This window comes from Belonocnema kinseyi, chromosome 9 (genome assembly GCF_010883055.1).
Source record: "Belonocnema kinseyi isolate 2016_QV_RU_SX_M_011 chromosome 9, B_treatae_v1, whole genome shotgun sequence".
NCBI classification, from domain to species: domain Eukaryota; kingdom Metazoa; phylum Arthropoda; class Insecta; order Hymenoptera; family Cynipidae; genus Belonocnema; species Belonocnema kinseyi.
In genome coordinates, this window is record NC_046665.1 from 133,771,261 (window position 1) to 133,783,205 (window position 11,945).

At 24.2% G+C, this 11,945-nt stretch overlaps 1 long non-coding RNA gene across 1 annotated transcript; it reads left to right on the forward strand.

Annotated features, from left to right (window-relative positions):
• Positions 1–485: 485 nt before the first annotated feature.
• On the forward strand, positions 486–2,372 carry LOC117180082. The gene is made up of 2 exons (XR_004468000.1): positions 486–645; positions 2,198–2,372. It is a non-coding gene; the product is annotated as an uncharacterized LOC117180082 (long non-coding RNA).
• The last annotated feature ends 9,573 nt before the right edge of the window (positions 2,373–11,945 follow it).

The window sequence follows — 11,945 nt, forward strand, 5'->3', positions numbered from 1 at the left end:
TCTTGGCTATTAATATTCAAAGACCAGAATCTTAACCTTCTAATATTTTAAGACAGAATTTTTTATTAATTAATTAAAAAAAAATGATTTTAAATCCCGAATTTATTGTTCTTTAAAATGATTACTTGAAGTGCCTCTTATAGAAATTCCCCAACTTTTGCCAGATTATTTAAAAATCCCTAACTTTTTCCTAACTTTCCCTGACTTTTTTGTGACCTGTGGTCACCTTGATAAAGATACAAACTAAAAAGTTTTACTTAACTTAACTGTGTTAAATTAAATATAGTTGGATTGCACAACAATGAAACTAATTCAAATTTTTTTTTACATTTTAGACTTTTCCTGAAAGCTTTCCTGAATAAGTGTACATAACTTCCAAGTAATACATTTCAGATAACAAACCCGCAGTAACAATTTAGATAACTAAACAAAAATAGAACTTTCTGGCAAGATAAATATTCAGTATTTAAATACGGCAGTTTTTTAACTTTAAAGGCAGAAGGAAATAAAGTTACTCACTGTTCATTTAAAAGTTTTGAAAAGAAGCTTTCTTATAAGTGACCATGAAGTCTGTCATATTAGCGTGGGCCATTGCTTTCGCGTTACTTTCTGAAATTTTTTTAGTTAGCGCTAAAGTAACAAAAGGTAAGTAAATTTCGAATAAAAGTTTTTAAAATTTTTCAATTTGATATTTTGTGTTAACATGAATTTAAAACAATTAATTAAAATAAATTTATAGATAAGGCACTATACGTGTTAATAAATGCAAATAAAAATTAATTTTTTTCTTTTATATGTGCTCTTGCTTAATGATTATCCACTGTATGGAGGTTTCCCCTATTAGTTTTCTAAATTCAAATTTTTTCGTGAGATTTTATAAGTCATAAGTAAATGTGAACATTTATCCTTTTTTTAGGTAATATTTTCGTTTTAAATAAAAAACAAATGGATTGTACTAAACAGACCAATTTTTGAACAAGAAAGATTTTTCAGTCACTGATGAAAAAAGTTATCCGAACACGTTGAATTTTTAAGACAAGAGGAAGAGATTTCACATAACAGTTAATCTTCAACCAATTAATTAAACTTTTCACAAAAAGGAAGACTTTCCAACCAAGAAAATTAATCTTCTACTGAAAAAGACAAATTGTAAATTAAATACAAAAGTTCGTGTTTCAATTTTCAACCAAAAAGGATGATTTTCTACAAAAATAAACGAATTTTCTACAAGTTAGACAAATCTTCAATCAAATAGTTAAATTTTTAAACTAAAAATGACAAAACTGTTGCATTTTTTTCTAACGTGTATAGTTTTCAAAACAAAAAGACGAATTTTCTACAAAGTAGTTGAATTTTCAACGCAAAAATTTAAATTTTCAACAAAAAAGCTCATTTTGAAGAAAAATATATTTCTGAAACAAATGCCTAATTTATCAGTTAGAAAAATTATTTTTTGACCTGAAATTTTTTTTTTCAAAAAATAAATTCTATTTTAGATTAAATGGATAACTTTGTTACCAATTTTACAAATTTGAATCCGAAAATCTAATTTTTCACAAATTCATCAACTTATTCATCATTTTTAATCATATGGTTGAATTTTGAAACTAAAAAAGGTCAGTTTTTAATAAAAAATGTAGCACTTGAATTTTAGAACAAAAATTTAATTTTTACTAAAAAATTATAATTCTCTTCAAAACAGGTGGATCTTCTACCAAATAATTTAATTTTCTACTAAAATGTTAAATTTGTCAGTTAACAAGACAAATTCTCGAAAAAAAGTTGATTCACAGACATTAATATATTTTACGTAAAAAACTATTTTAACCAAATACCCCCCCCCCCCACCCTGTAAGACAAATAACAAACCTTGAACTAGCCCCCCACCCAAAATATTTTTTGCAATTTTTCGACCTCAATACAATTTACTAAAGAATTAGGATAAAAAAAATCTAGAGGCCTAGACCAAACGTAAACAGTCAGTGTCGCCTAAATAGTTTCCAATTCAAATGCATAATATTGCGCAATATACCCTAGAGAGTACTCGCGCACCGCGGCCCTTCCGAGGCATTCCTTTTAGAGAAAAAAATTTCCAGACAAATCCCGAAAGGTTTGCACCGAATTTCGGCTAAAATTTGAAAAATATTTGGAACGAAGGAACTGCATTTAATTAATTTTAGTTTATTTTGATTTTCAGTACACTTACGTCGTTAAGACTCTCAAGATTCACAGCAGTCTACTTGATTCTGGCACCAACCAAATCAAAATGTTTCTTTATTGACATATTAAAAATTTATTTAATGTAATTAATTGTATTCTAAAACAAAATGATGTAATTTATTTTAATAAAAAGAAACCTTGATAATAAAGAATCAGATCTTCTAGAACTTCTTATCAAATATTTTTTAAATATATTCAAACAGATTAAGAGAAGAAAATATAAAGTGACTGTGCTCCGGGATGTCATTTCTAGGAGCGCGATTGAAGTGTGTAGTGAACCGATTGTAGAGAGAATGCCTGATGATGCGTGGTGGAAAAATGCAAAGGGATTTTGAAGGAAGCATGAAACTGTTTTATGAATGGACGTTGATCAAAATAAAAGGAGATACACTGAAGTGTGTGGTACTGATGTTGTAGGAAGAATGCCTGGTGATGCGTGGTGGAAAAATTCAAAATGATTTTGGAGGAAGCAAGAAACTGTTTCATAAATAGGCGTTGATCAGTATGAAGGGAGTTAAACTGAAGTGTGTGGTACTGCGGTCGTAGGAAGAAAGTCTGGTGATGAGTAGTCGAAAAATGCAAAACGATTCTGAAGGCAGCAAGAAAATGTTTTATAAATGGACTTTGATCAGTATGAAGGGAGGTGCACTGAAGTAAGTGGTACTGCGGTTGTTGGAAGAATGTCTGGTGATGCGTGTTGGGAAAATGCAAAATGATTCTGAAGGCTGCCAGAAAGTTTTTTATAAATATACGTTAATTAATATGAAGGGGTGTGCAAGTTCAGAGTTAGTTAACATAAGAAATAGCAATGGTATGTTTAAAAACATAATGGAGTTTTCTAAATAAAAAAGGTCAATTTGAAATTAAATTCTAAAAATCGAGAATAAGAAAATAATTATTATCAGTTTGTTTTCATATTTATAGAAATATAATTATTCTAAGATTCTTGAGAAAGTTAAAAAAAGATTCTGGAATATTTCGCATGTGTCAAAAAACAATGTAGAAGGTTATAAACATATTTTTTATTGAGTTTTAATGTCTTAAGGTCCCAAAAATATTTTTAACTGACTGGAATTTTCCTTAGAATTTTGACAAATCATTAAAAATGTAAAAAATTGCCTCATAAGTTTCTACATTTTTCTAGGAATTGTTCTTTTAAATTTGTTTATTCTCTTGAAACCTTTCAAATTTTTTTCTAAGCTTCTAAACTTTTTTTTAAAATCTTTAAAATAAAATTTTTAAATAAAAATTTTATTTCTTAATTTTAACAAATTAAAATAATTTGCTTTAAAATCTTCTACTCTTTTTCAAAATTTTATAAACTCGTCTGATATGTTTGAAACCCTGTTTTAATTTTTCTTGAAGTTCATTTTCCAAAATGAAACATCATGCTAAATACAAATTATTAAATTTTTTTCTAGGAAATTAAACGAATTTTTTTCATTTTCGTGAAACCTTAAAAAAATCCTTGAAAAATATGTACAAGCTTTAATTATTTTTGAATCATTTCAAAACTTCTGAATTGTCAACAAAAATTTTTTTTTAACCAAAAAGATTAATTTTCAGCATAGAATTTCCATCCAAAAGTGAATTTTCAAGTCCAATAAAATTTGTTTCTATAGTCGTATTTTTAAATAAAAAAGATTAATTTTCAACAAAATAGTTTAATCTTTTACTAAATAGATGAATTGTCACCAAAAAAAGATAAATTTTCTATGATAAAAGATGTATTTTCAACCTAAACTTGAATTTTCAACCAGTTAAATTAGAAGAAAAAAAACTAGTTTTGAACAAAGTAGATGAATTTTTAAACAAAAAGATTAATTTTGAACAAACAAAATTAATTTTCCAGCCCAAAAGTCTAATTTTCTCAATATATATGAATTTTCTGCCAAATAGTAGATTTTTAAACTTATAAAGTATAAATTTTTAACGAAAACTGGAATATTGGAATTTTCAAATGAAAAAATATATTCCGAACGAAAAAAAACGAATAATTTTTAATTAAAAAAAAATTATTTTCACAAAACAGTGAAATTTTCAACCCATAAATATAACTTTTCAAGAAAAAAATCCATTTACTTCTGAACAGCTCAAATATTTTTTCCAAATAGGTGAATTTTTATAAAAATAATTTAACTATTAGGAAAATAGTTGCAAATTTAAATAAGAATACGAATTTGCAACAAACAAGTTTTTCAAACCAAAAAGTTGAAGTTATCACCCCAAAAGTAAAAAAATTTTCAAGTAAAATATTTTTATTCTGAATCAAAAAGATGGATTTTTAAACAAACAAGATTAATTTACTGCCAGAAAATAAAAATTTTTACCGAAATACATACATTTTCAAATGAATAGTTGAATTTTTCAATAAAACCAAACAATTTTTAATCAAAAATAGAACTGTTAAGTTTTCATTAATTTTATAACAAATAGTTAAAATTTTTATTTATAAAAGATATATTTTAAATTTTTAAATCGATTTGTTTAAAATTTGTTGAATTTTGAAGAAAGAAAGGTGAATTATTTACCAAGAGTTCCATTTTCAACCCGAAATTATAATATTTTAACAAAAAGTTAATTATTTATAAATTAGTTAATTTTTCCTTTAAACAATGAAATTTTTATAAGCGCAATTAATTTTTAACCAAATAGTTAATTTTTCAAACAAAAATATGATGAAAAAAAACGCAAATTTTCAACAAAATAGTGTATTTTTCTTTCGAGCGGTTAAATTTGTATGAAATAGTTCAATTTGCGACCAAATATTTTAATTTTTAATCAAAGATATTAATTTTACACCAATAAGTTTATTTTTTAATACATTTTTAATGCTTCAAACTAAAAAGATGAAACTTTCTATGAAAGAGTATAATTTTTAAACTAGAAATATGAATTTTCAACAAAAAATAATTCATTCACAACGAAAAAAACAATAATTAGTTGATATTTCAACCAAAAAGGATGATATTTTAACCAAGATGATTAATTTTCTAACAATGTAATAAGAGAATTTTCAACGCAAGAGATAAATCTTTAACCAAAAAATGAAATTTTAACAAAGTAGTTCAACATTTAAATAATTAATTGAATTTCTCGAATTTTCTAACAAAAAAGATGACCTAAACAAAATAGTTGCATTTTTAAGAAAATTAATTAGTTTTCAACCTACAATTTTGAGCTCTAATTGATAAGGCTATTTGTGGAGGGCTTCTAAGTGTACCCTGTAATCAATTTTAGATAACAAAATTGCAATGACGAAACAACGAAGTAAACGAAAACAGAACTATTAGGTAGATAAGAGAATTATCTAAAGCAAGCAGGCTTAAAAATAATTATCAGAAAATACTAATAGATATTTTTTTAAATTTAAAATTATCGTGTTTTGAGAATTCTAAAATGTTTGTTTAAAAATAAGTGTTTACATGTGAGAATGTGTGTGTTACTTTTATTTTTCATATCTAAGATTCATTCGTATCCTAAGATTTTCGATCTGCATAAAAGAATGTTCAAAACAACAATTGAATTTTCAAAAAAGAAAATTTTTTTAGTCAAAAGGAAAAACATTTGCATTCCAAAATTTCAAATTTTTAACAAAAAAAAAAAATGTTCTTCTGAAAAAGACGAATTCTCTTTACAGTACATAAATGTATTGACCAAAAGGATTAACTTTCTATTGAAAAAAACAATTTTCAACGAACTAAAAACTTTTTAAACAAAAAGTTGAATTTTTTACCGAAAGATTTATTTTCTGCCAAAAAGTACGAATTTTATACAAATTTGATAAATTTACAAGCAAATAGTTAAATTTTAAATAAAAAATTAATTTTTAACCAAAAATAGAACAGTTCAGTTTTCATGAAAATTTATTAGTTTTCCATTAGAAAAAAAATGAATTTCTTACAAAATACCTGAATTTTCTATAAAAATGTTGAATTTTCAAAGCAAAAAAATTAGTATTCTACGAAACAGTCAAATTTTAACCAAGATGATGAATTTTCAACAACAAAATTTTTTAAAAATTAATTTTCTACTAAAACATATTTTTAAACGAATAGTTGAATTTTTGAACCAAGAAGATTGAGTTTCTATAAAAAAAATAAAAAATTTTGGATTAAAAATATTTACTTACTACCAAAAAATACCAATTGTCAACAAATTAGACAAATTTTCAACCAAATATTTGAACTTTTTAACAAAAATAATCATTTTTTAACCAAAAATGGAATGAGTACATTTTCATTAAAGAGAATTAATTTTTAATTTAAAAAATGACTTTTCTACCAAAATGTTTAATTTTCAAACCGAAAAGATGAGCTTTATACAAAATAGTTGAATCATCAACCAAAGGGATGAATTTCCTACGAAAGAATAGTTTCTTTAACAAAATAAATAAATTTGTAGTACAATAGTTAAATTCCTAACTAAGATGATTCATTTTCTACCAAAAACTATAAATTTTGAATTAAATAGTTCAAGTTTTAAACAAAAACGATCAATTTTAAACAACAAATAAAATAATTAAATTTTCATTGAAAACAACTAATTTTCAATTTTTAAAAACTAATTTTCTACAAAACTATTAATTTTGGAACCCTAAAATAAGAATTTTTCATCAAGAAAGATAATTTTTCAGAAAGAAAAATTAATTTGTAAGCAAAGCAATTTTTTTATAAAGTTTGTCTATTTTTCAAAATAAATTAACGATTTTTTAAACAATAACATGAATTTTGTACCAAATAGCTAAATTTTATACTAAATTTGCAACTAAAAATTTTTATCCCAAAAAAGAAATAATTTTTTACTAAAATATGAATTGAAAAAAGTTAAATATTAAACAAAAAATTGAGTTTTTAAGTAAAATAATGAATCTTCCAATAAAAAAAAAGAATTTTTAGCAATGCAAACATGTAATTTTCTAACAAAATATTTATTATTAAACCCAAAAGGATGATTTTTCTACAAAAAATGAATTTTCAACGAAAAAGTGAAATTTTTCAGATAAAAAATTGACTTTTATTTAAAAAGAGCAATTTTCATTAAAGTTATTCAATTTTCAATCAAACAAATGAGTTTTAACCTAAAATTTTAAATATTTAAACAAATAAGCAAATGCAATTTTAAGATACAAGTTTAATTATCAACCGTAAAGTAGAATTTTTAACCTTGAAATATGAATGTATAACAAAAAATATATTTTTTTTAACAAAAAGCATGAATTTTTTTACCAAATTGTTACATTTTTAACTAGAAGAAATAAATTTCCAACCAAAAATTGAATAGTTCAATTTTCAGTAAAAAAACTAATTTTAAACAATTTTCAGATCAAAAATGTGAATTTTCATCTAAGAAGATTAATTTTCTACCAAAAATATATAGATTTTCAACAAAACACATAAATTTGCAACTAAATATTAAAGTTTTTAAATAAAAACGATCAATTTTTAATCAAAAATAGAATATTTAAATTTACATAAAAAATCATTGGTTTTCAATAAATAAACGAATTTTATAAAAAACAGTTGAATTTCTTACCAAAATGTTTAATTATCGATTCATAAAGACAGATCTTTTACAACAACAAAAAATGAGTTTTCAATCCCAAAATATTAATTTTCAAAAACAGGGGAACTTTGCAGGTTAAAAAGTAATTTTCAACCGAGAAAATCGAATTTCCAAAAAAATTGTTCAATTTTCAACAGAGAATTGAATTTGGAATTAAAGTGACGAATCTTCAAATAGAATAATGAATTTTTATCAAAGCAGTTCAAATTTTGTCCAAATAGTTTAATATTCTATCAAGTTGCTCATTTTTCGAGGCAGAAATAAAAATTTTCTGCACAGCAGTTGAATTTCCATAAAAGAATAATAATTCACCACAAAAAATGCAACTTTTCAAGAAATCAAATAAATTTCCAAATAAGTAGTTGAATTTTTAAACAAAAACAGAATATAGTTAAATTTTCAATAAGAAGAATTAGTTTTCAATAACAAAATTTTTTTACCAAAATTTTGAATTATCAAACCAAAAAGAGAGATTTTTAACAACAACAAAAAACTGAGTTTTCAATCCCAAAATATAAATATAAGAAAACTAATAAAAAATAACAAGAAAAAACTCATTCTCCACACAACAGTTGCATTTGCAACCATACTTTTCGTAATTTATGGACGGCCCTGAAGTAGACGAATGTCAACGCTCACAGTGTTCAAGAACTCGACCGGCAATCGTGAGGCCCTGGGTTCGCGCCCAGCCTAAGTAGGTTTTTTTCAAAGATCAAATATTATTTCAAAGACTCTCTGGTGAAATCTGCTTATTTCTCACAAAAGGAGATGCAATTCATCCTCTTTAAAATGTTCCCACATTCAGCTTTTCAGTTTCGTGGCAATAACCTTTATAACCTTTATTATCTCAAAAGATACTCGGAAATCAATTATCTGAAATTGCAAGGTGTTTGATAGTAATCGTCCTCAGGTCCGTAAATTTGACTACATCGAGTCTTGTTGTCGGATCGTTCGAAACCATTTTTTTTTTTTTTTCAATGAACGTTATTCGTTTCGGCCTCGCGTAATTATATTCTTCTCCAGCGAGACAATGGGTCGTATGTTAAGTTACATTATGTGCCGACGTGAGTTGGCTCCGGCGATGCTGAAAGTCTGAAACAAGAACAAAAGTTTCCGGTGCAGAGGGGATCCTGGTTACATGCGGACGAGGCGTGTACGACTGGGTCACGTGGCCAGATCCTACCTTACCGACATTTTATTTTGCTCTCTTCCTGTCCAAAAGAAACGAAATATCGAGTTCAAATTTCGGATATGTAAATAAAGGGCACTAAGGAACGTTTATCTAGTGTGAAATTTTTTATAATTATACGTTTTTGTTTAAAAAATAAATTTCGTTTGTTATAAAATTTTGCAAAAAAAAAACTCTGGTTGAAAATTTAACTATTTTATTGAAAACTCTTTTTTTTCAGTTAAAAAATTATTTTTGCACTGCAAATGTAACTATTGTATCAGGTTCAAAATTCTACTATTTGGTTCAAAATTTAATGTTCTGTTTAAAATGCATATTTTTGGTTGAGAGATCATTTTTTTCACCTCAGCTTGAAAATTCTACAAATATTTTGTCCACATTTTTTTCAAATAATTTTTTTTATCTCAAAATTTAATTATTTAATTTTTAGTTATAATAAAATTTGAAAAGTTTCTTTTTGGGTTAAAAATTCATTGTTGGTTGAAAATTTTTCTTTTTCAGTTGTATAATCGAGTAATTGTTTAAAAAATCATCTTCCTTGATTGCAAATGAACTTTTTTGTTGAAAAGTCAACTGCTTTCAAAAAAATTTCTTTCTGATTTAAAAACTTTACTATTTGGTTAAATTTTCAACTTATTTTTGATGATAATTCATTTATTTTTGTAGAAAATTGTTTTTGTTGAAACTACTACTGTTTTGTTAAAAATTTATCCTTTTTCATTAAGTTCAACTGGTTTTAAAATCGTTTTTTTTTCTAAATGAATTTTTTACTGAAAATTTAGCTATTACATTTTTGATTGAAAATGTATCTATCCTAGTTAAAAATTATACTATATAATTGAAAATTTTTCTTTGTGAAATTTAAAATTCATGTTCAATTTTTCTGTAGAAAATTCGTCTTTTTGGCTTGAAAATTCAACCATTTAGTAGAAAATTCAACTATTTGGTTGAAATCATTTTTCTTCAGGCTTTTATCTTTTTCTAAAAATTTATCTATTATTTTATTGAAAATTCTTTGGTAAAGAATTAAGCTGTTTTGTTGAAAATTTATTTTGTTTTGTTGAAAATTAATTTATTTGGTTAAAAATTCGTACTTTTTCATTAAATTTCACTGGCTGAATATTCGTTGTTTTTTTTCCTTAAATAAGTTTTTTAAGCCAAAAATTTAATAATTTCATTTTTGGTTGAAAATTTCTCTTTTTGGATAAAAATTAAACTATTTTGTTGCATTTTTTAGTTGAAAATTCACGTATTTTGTTAACAATTAATTATTTCTTGGAAAAAATGAATATTATTGGTTAAAAAATCATTTTTTGTTTTGTTTGAAGACACTGCAAATATTTGGACTATTGAAAATTTTACTATTTGATTAAAAATGCATATCTTTTGATGGTCTTTTTTTATTAAAAATTCAACTATTTCTTCGAACATTCAATTCAACTTGTTAAAAATAGATTTTTTCTTTTCATACATTATCATTTGTTTTTACTAAAAATTAATATTAAATTTAATATTAAGCATCGATAAAAATTAAACTATTTGGTTGAAAAAAATTTTTTTTTTAAAGTTACTGTATTTTGTTATTAATTCGTTTTTTTATGAGGAAAAAAACTTTATGGGTTACAAAATCAACTTTTTCTGTGAAAACTGAACTATTTGGGTGAATATTAAACTCTTTAGTTGATAAAAGGTTTCAGCGATTAAAAACATAAAGAAACAAATTAGTAATTTTTCGCGAAAGTAATTTGTCACTTTGAAACCTTGGCGAATATTTTGTAATCTTTCTAAAGTTTTTCCAAAGTCTTTGAAATCTTTGAAATCTTTGAAATCCTTATCAAATATTTGAGAAACATTTCAGCCTTTCAAAATTTTTGTACAAATTTTCAAATCTTTGAAATCCTTGAAATGAATCTTTGAGACCGTTGAAATATTTGTAAAAACTCAAATTTATTAAAAACATTCGAAATCTTTGAAATTCTTGAAATATTTGTGGAATCTTTCTCAAATCTTTTGTATTAGTTTCAAATAATTGAAATGTTTAAAAGCTTCGTATGAAAGCTTTTGAAATCTTTTAACAAACTTGGGACTCGTTTAAAATCTTCGATATTTTTTGGAATCTTTAAAATTCCTTAAATCTTTTGAGATCTTCATTAAATTCCTAAGAAAGCTTTGAAATCTTTGTTAAAGCTTTTAAAATCTTCTAAAAAATTTTGAAATCGTTTCAAGTCTTTGGAATGTTATGATATCGTTGAAATTTTTCTTACTTGTACCCTTTTAGAAATCTTTGAATTTCGTGAAATATTTACAAATCATTATGAATTCTTTAAAATATTTCTGAAATTCTTCTGAAGTCTCTCATATTTATTTGAAATCACTTAAATCTTTTAGAAATCTTTGAAAATCTTTTTTAAATCTTTTTTAAATCTTTTTTAAATCTTTTTTTTGCGAATTCATTAACATTGTTTAACATCTTTGTGAAATCTTTTGAAATCTTCTCAAAAAATGACATTTTAAAAAATATTTAAAATATTTCTAAATCTTTGAAATTTTGTGTTATTAAATTTTGAATTATTTGTGACAGCTTTTAAAATCTTCTAAAATAATCGAAAATCGTTAAAAAAATTTTTAATGAAATCTTTGAAATTCTTGAAATCCTTCAGAAGTTTTTTAAACATTTGTGTAATGTTTCTGAAAATCTGAAATGTTTCTTGAATTCTCAAAATCTGGTGAAGTCCACATAAAATTCTTAATAAATCCTTGAAATCTTTGTAAAAGCTTTTTAAATATTTTACACAATTTTGAAATAGTTTAAAATCTTTGGTATGTTTTGGAATCTTTGAATTTCTTGAAATCCTTTGGAATCTTTACGAAATTCTTAATAAATATTTGAAATATTGACCGATTTGGACCGAAAAAATTTTTTGAAAAAGCTGATCAGATTTCTAAAAGAGTTATCGAGCCTTATATTTAA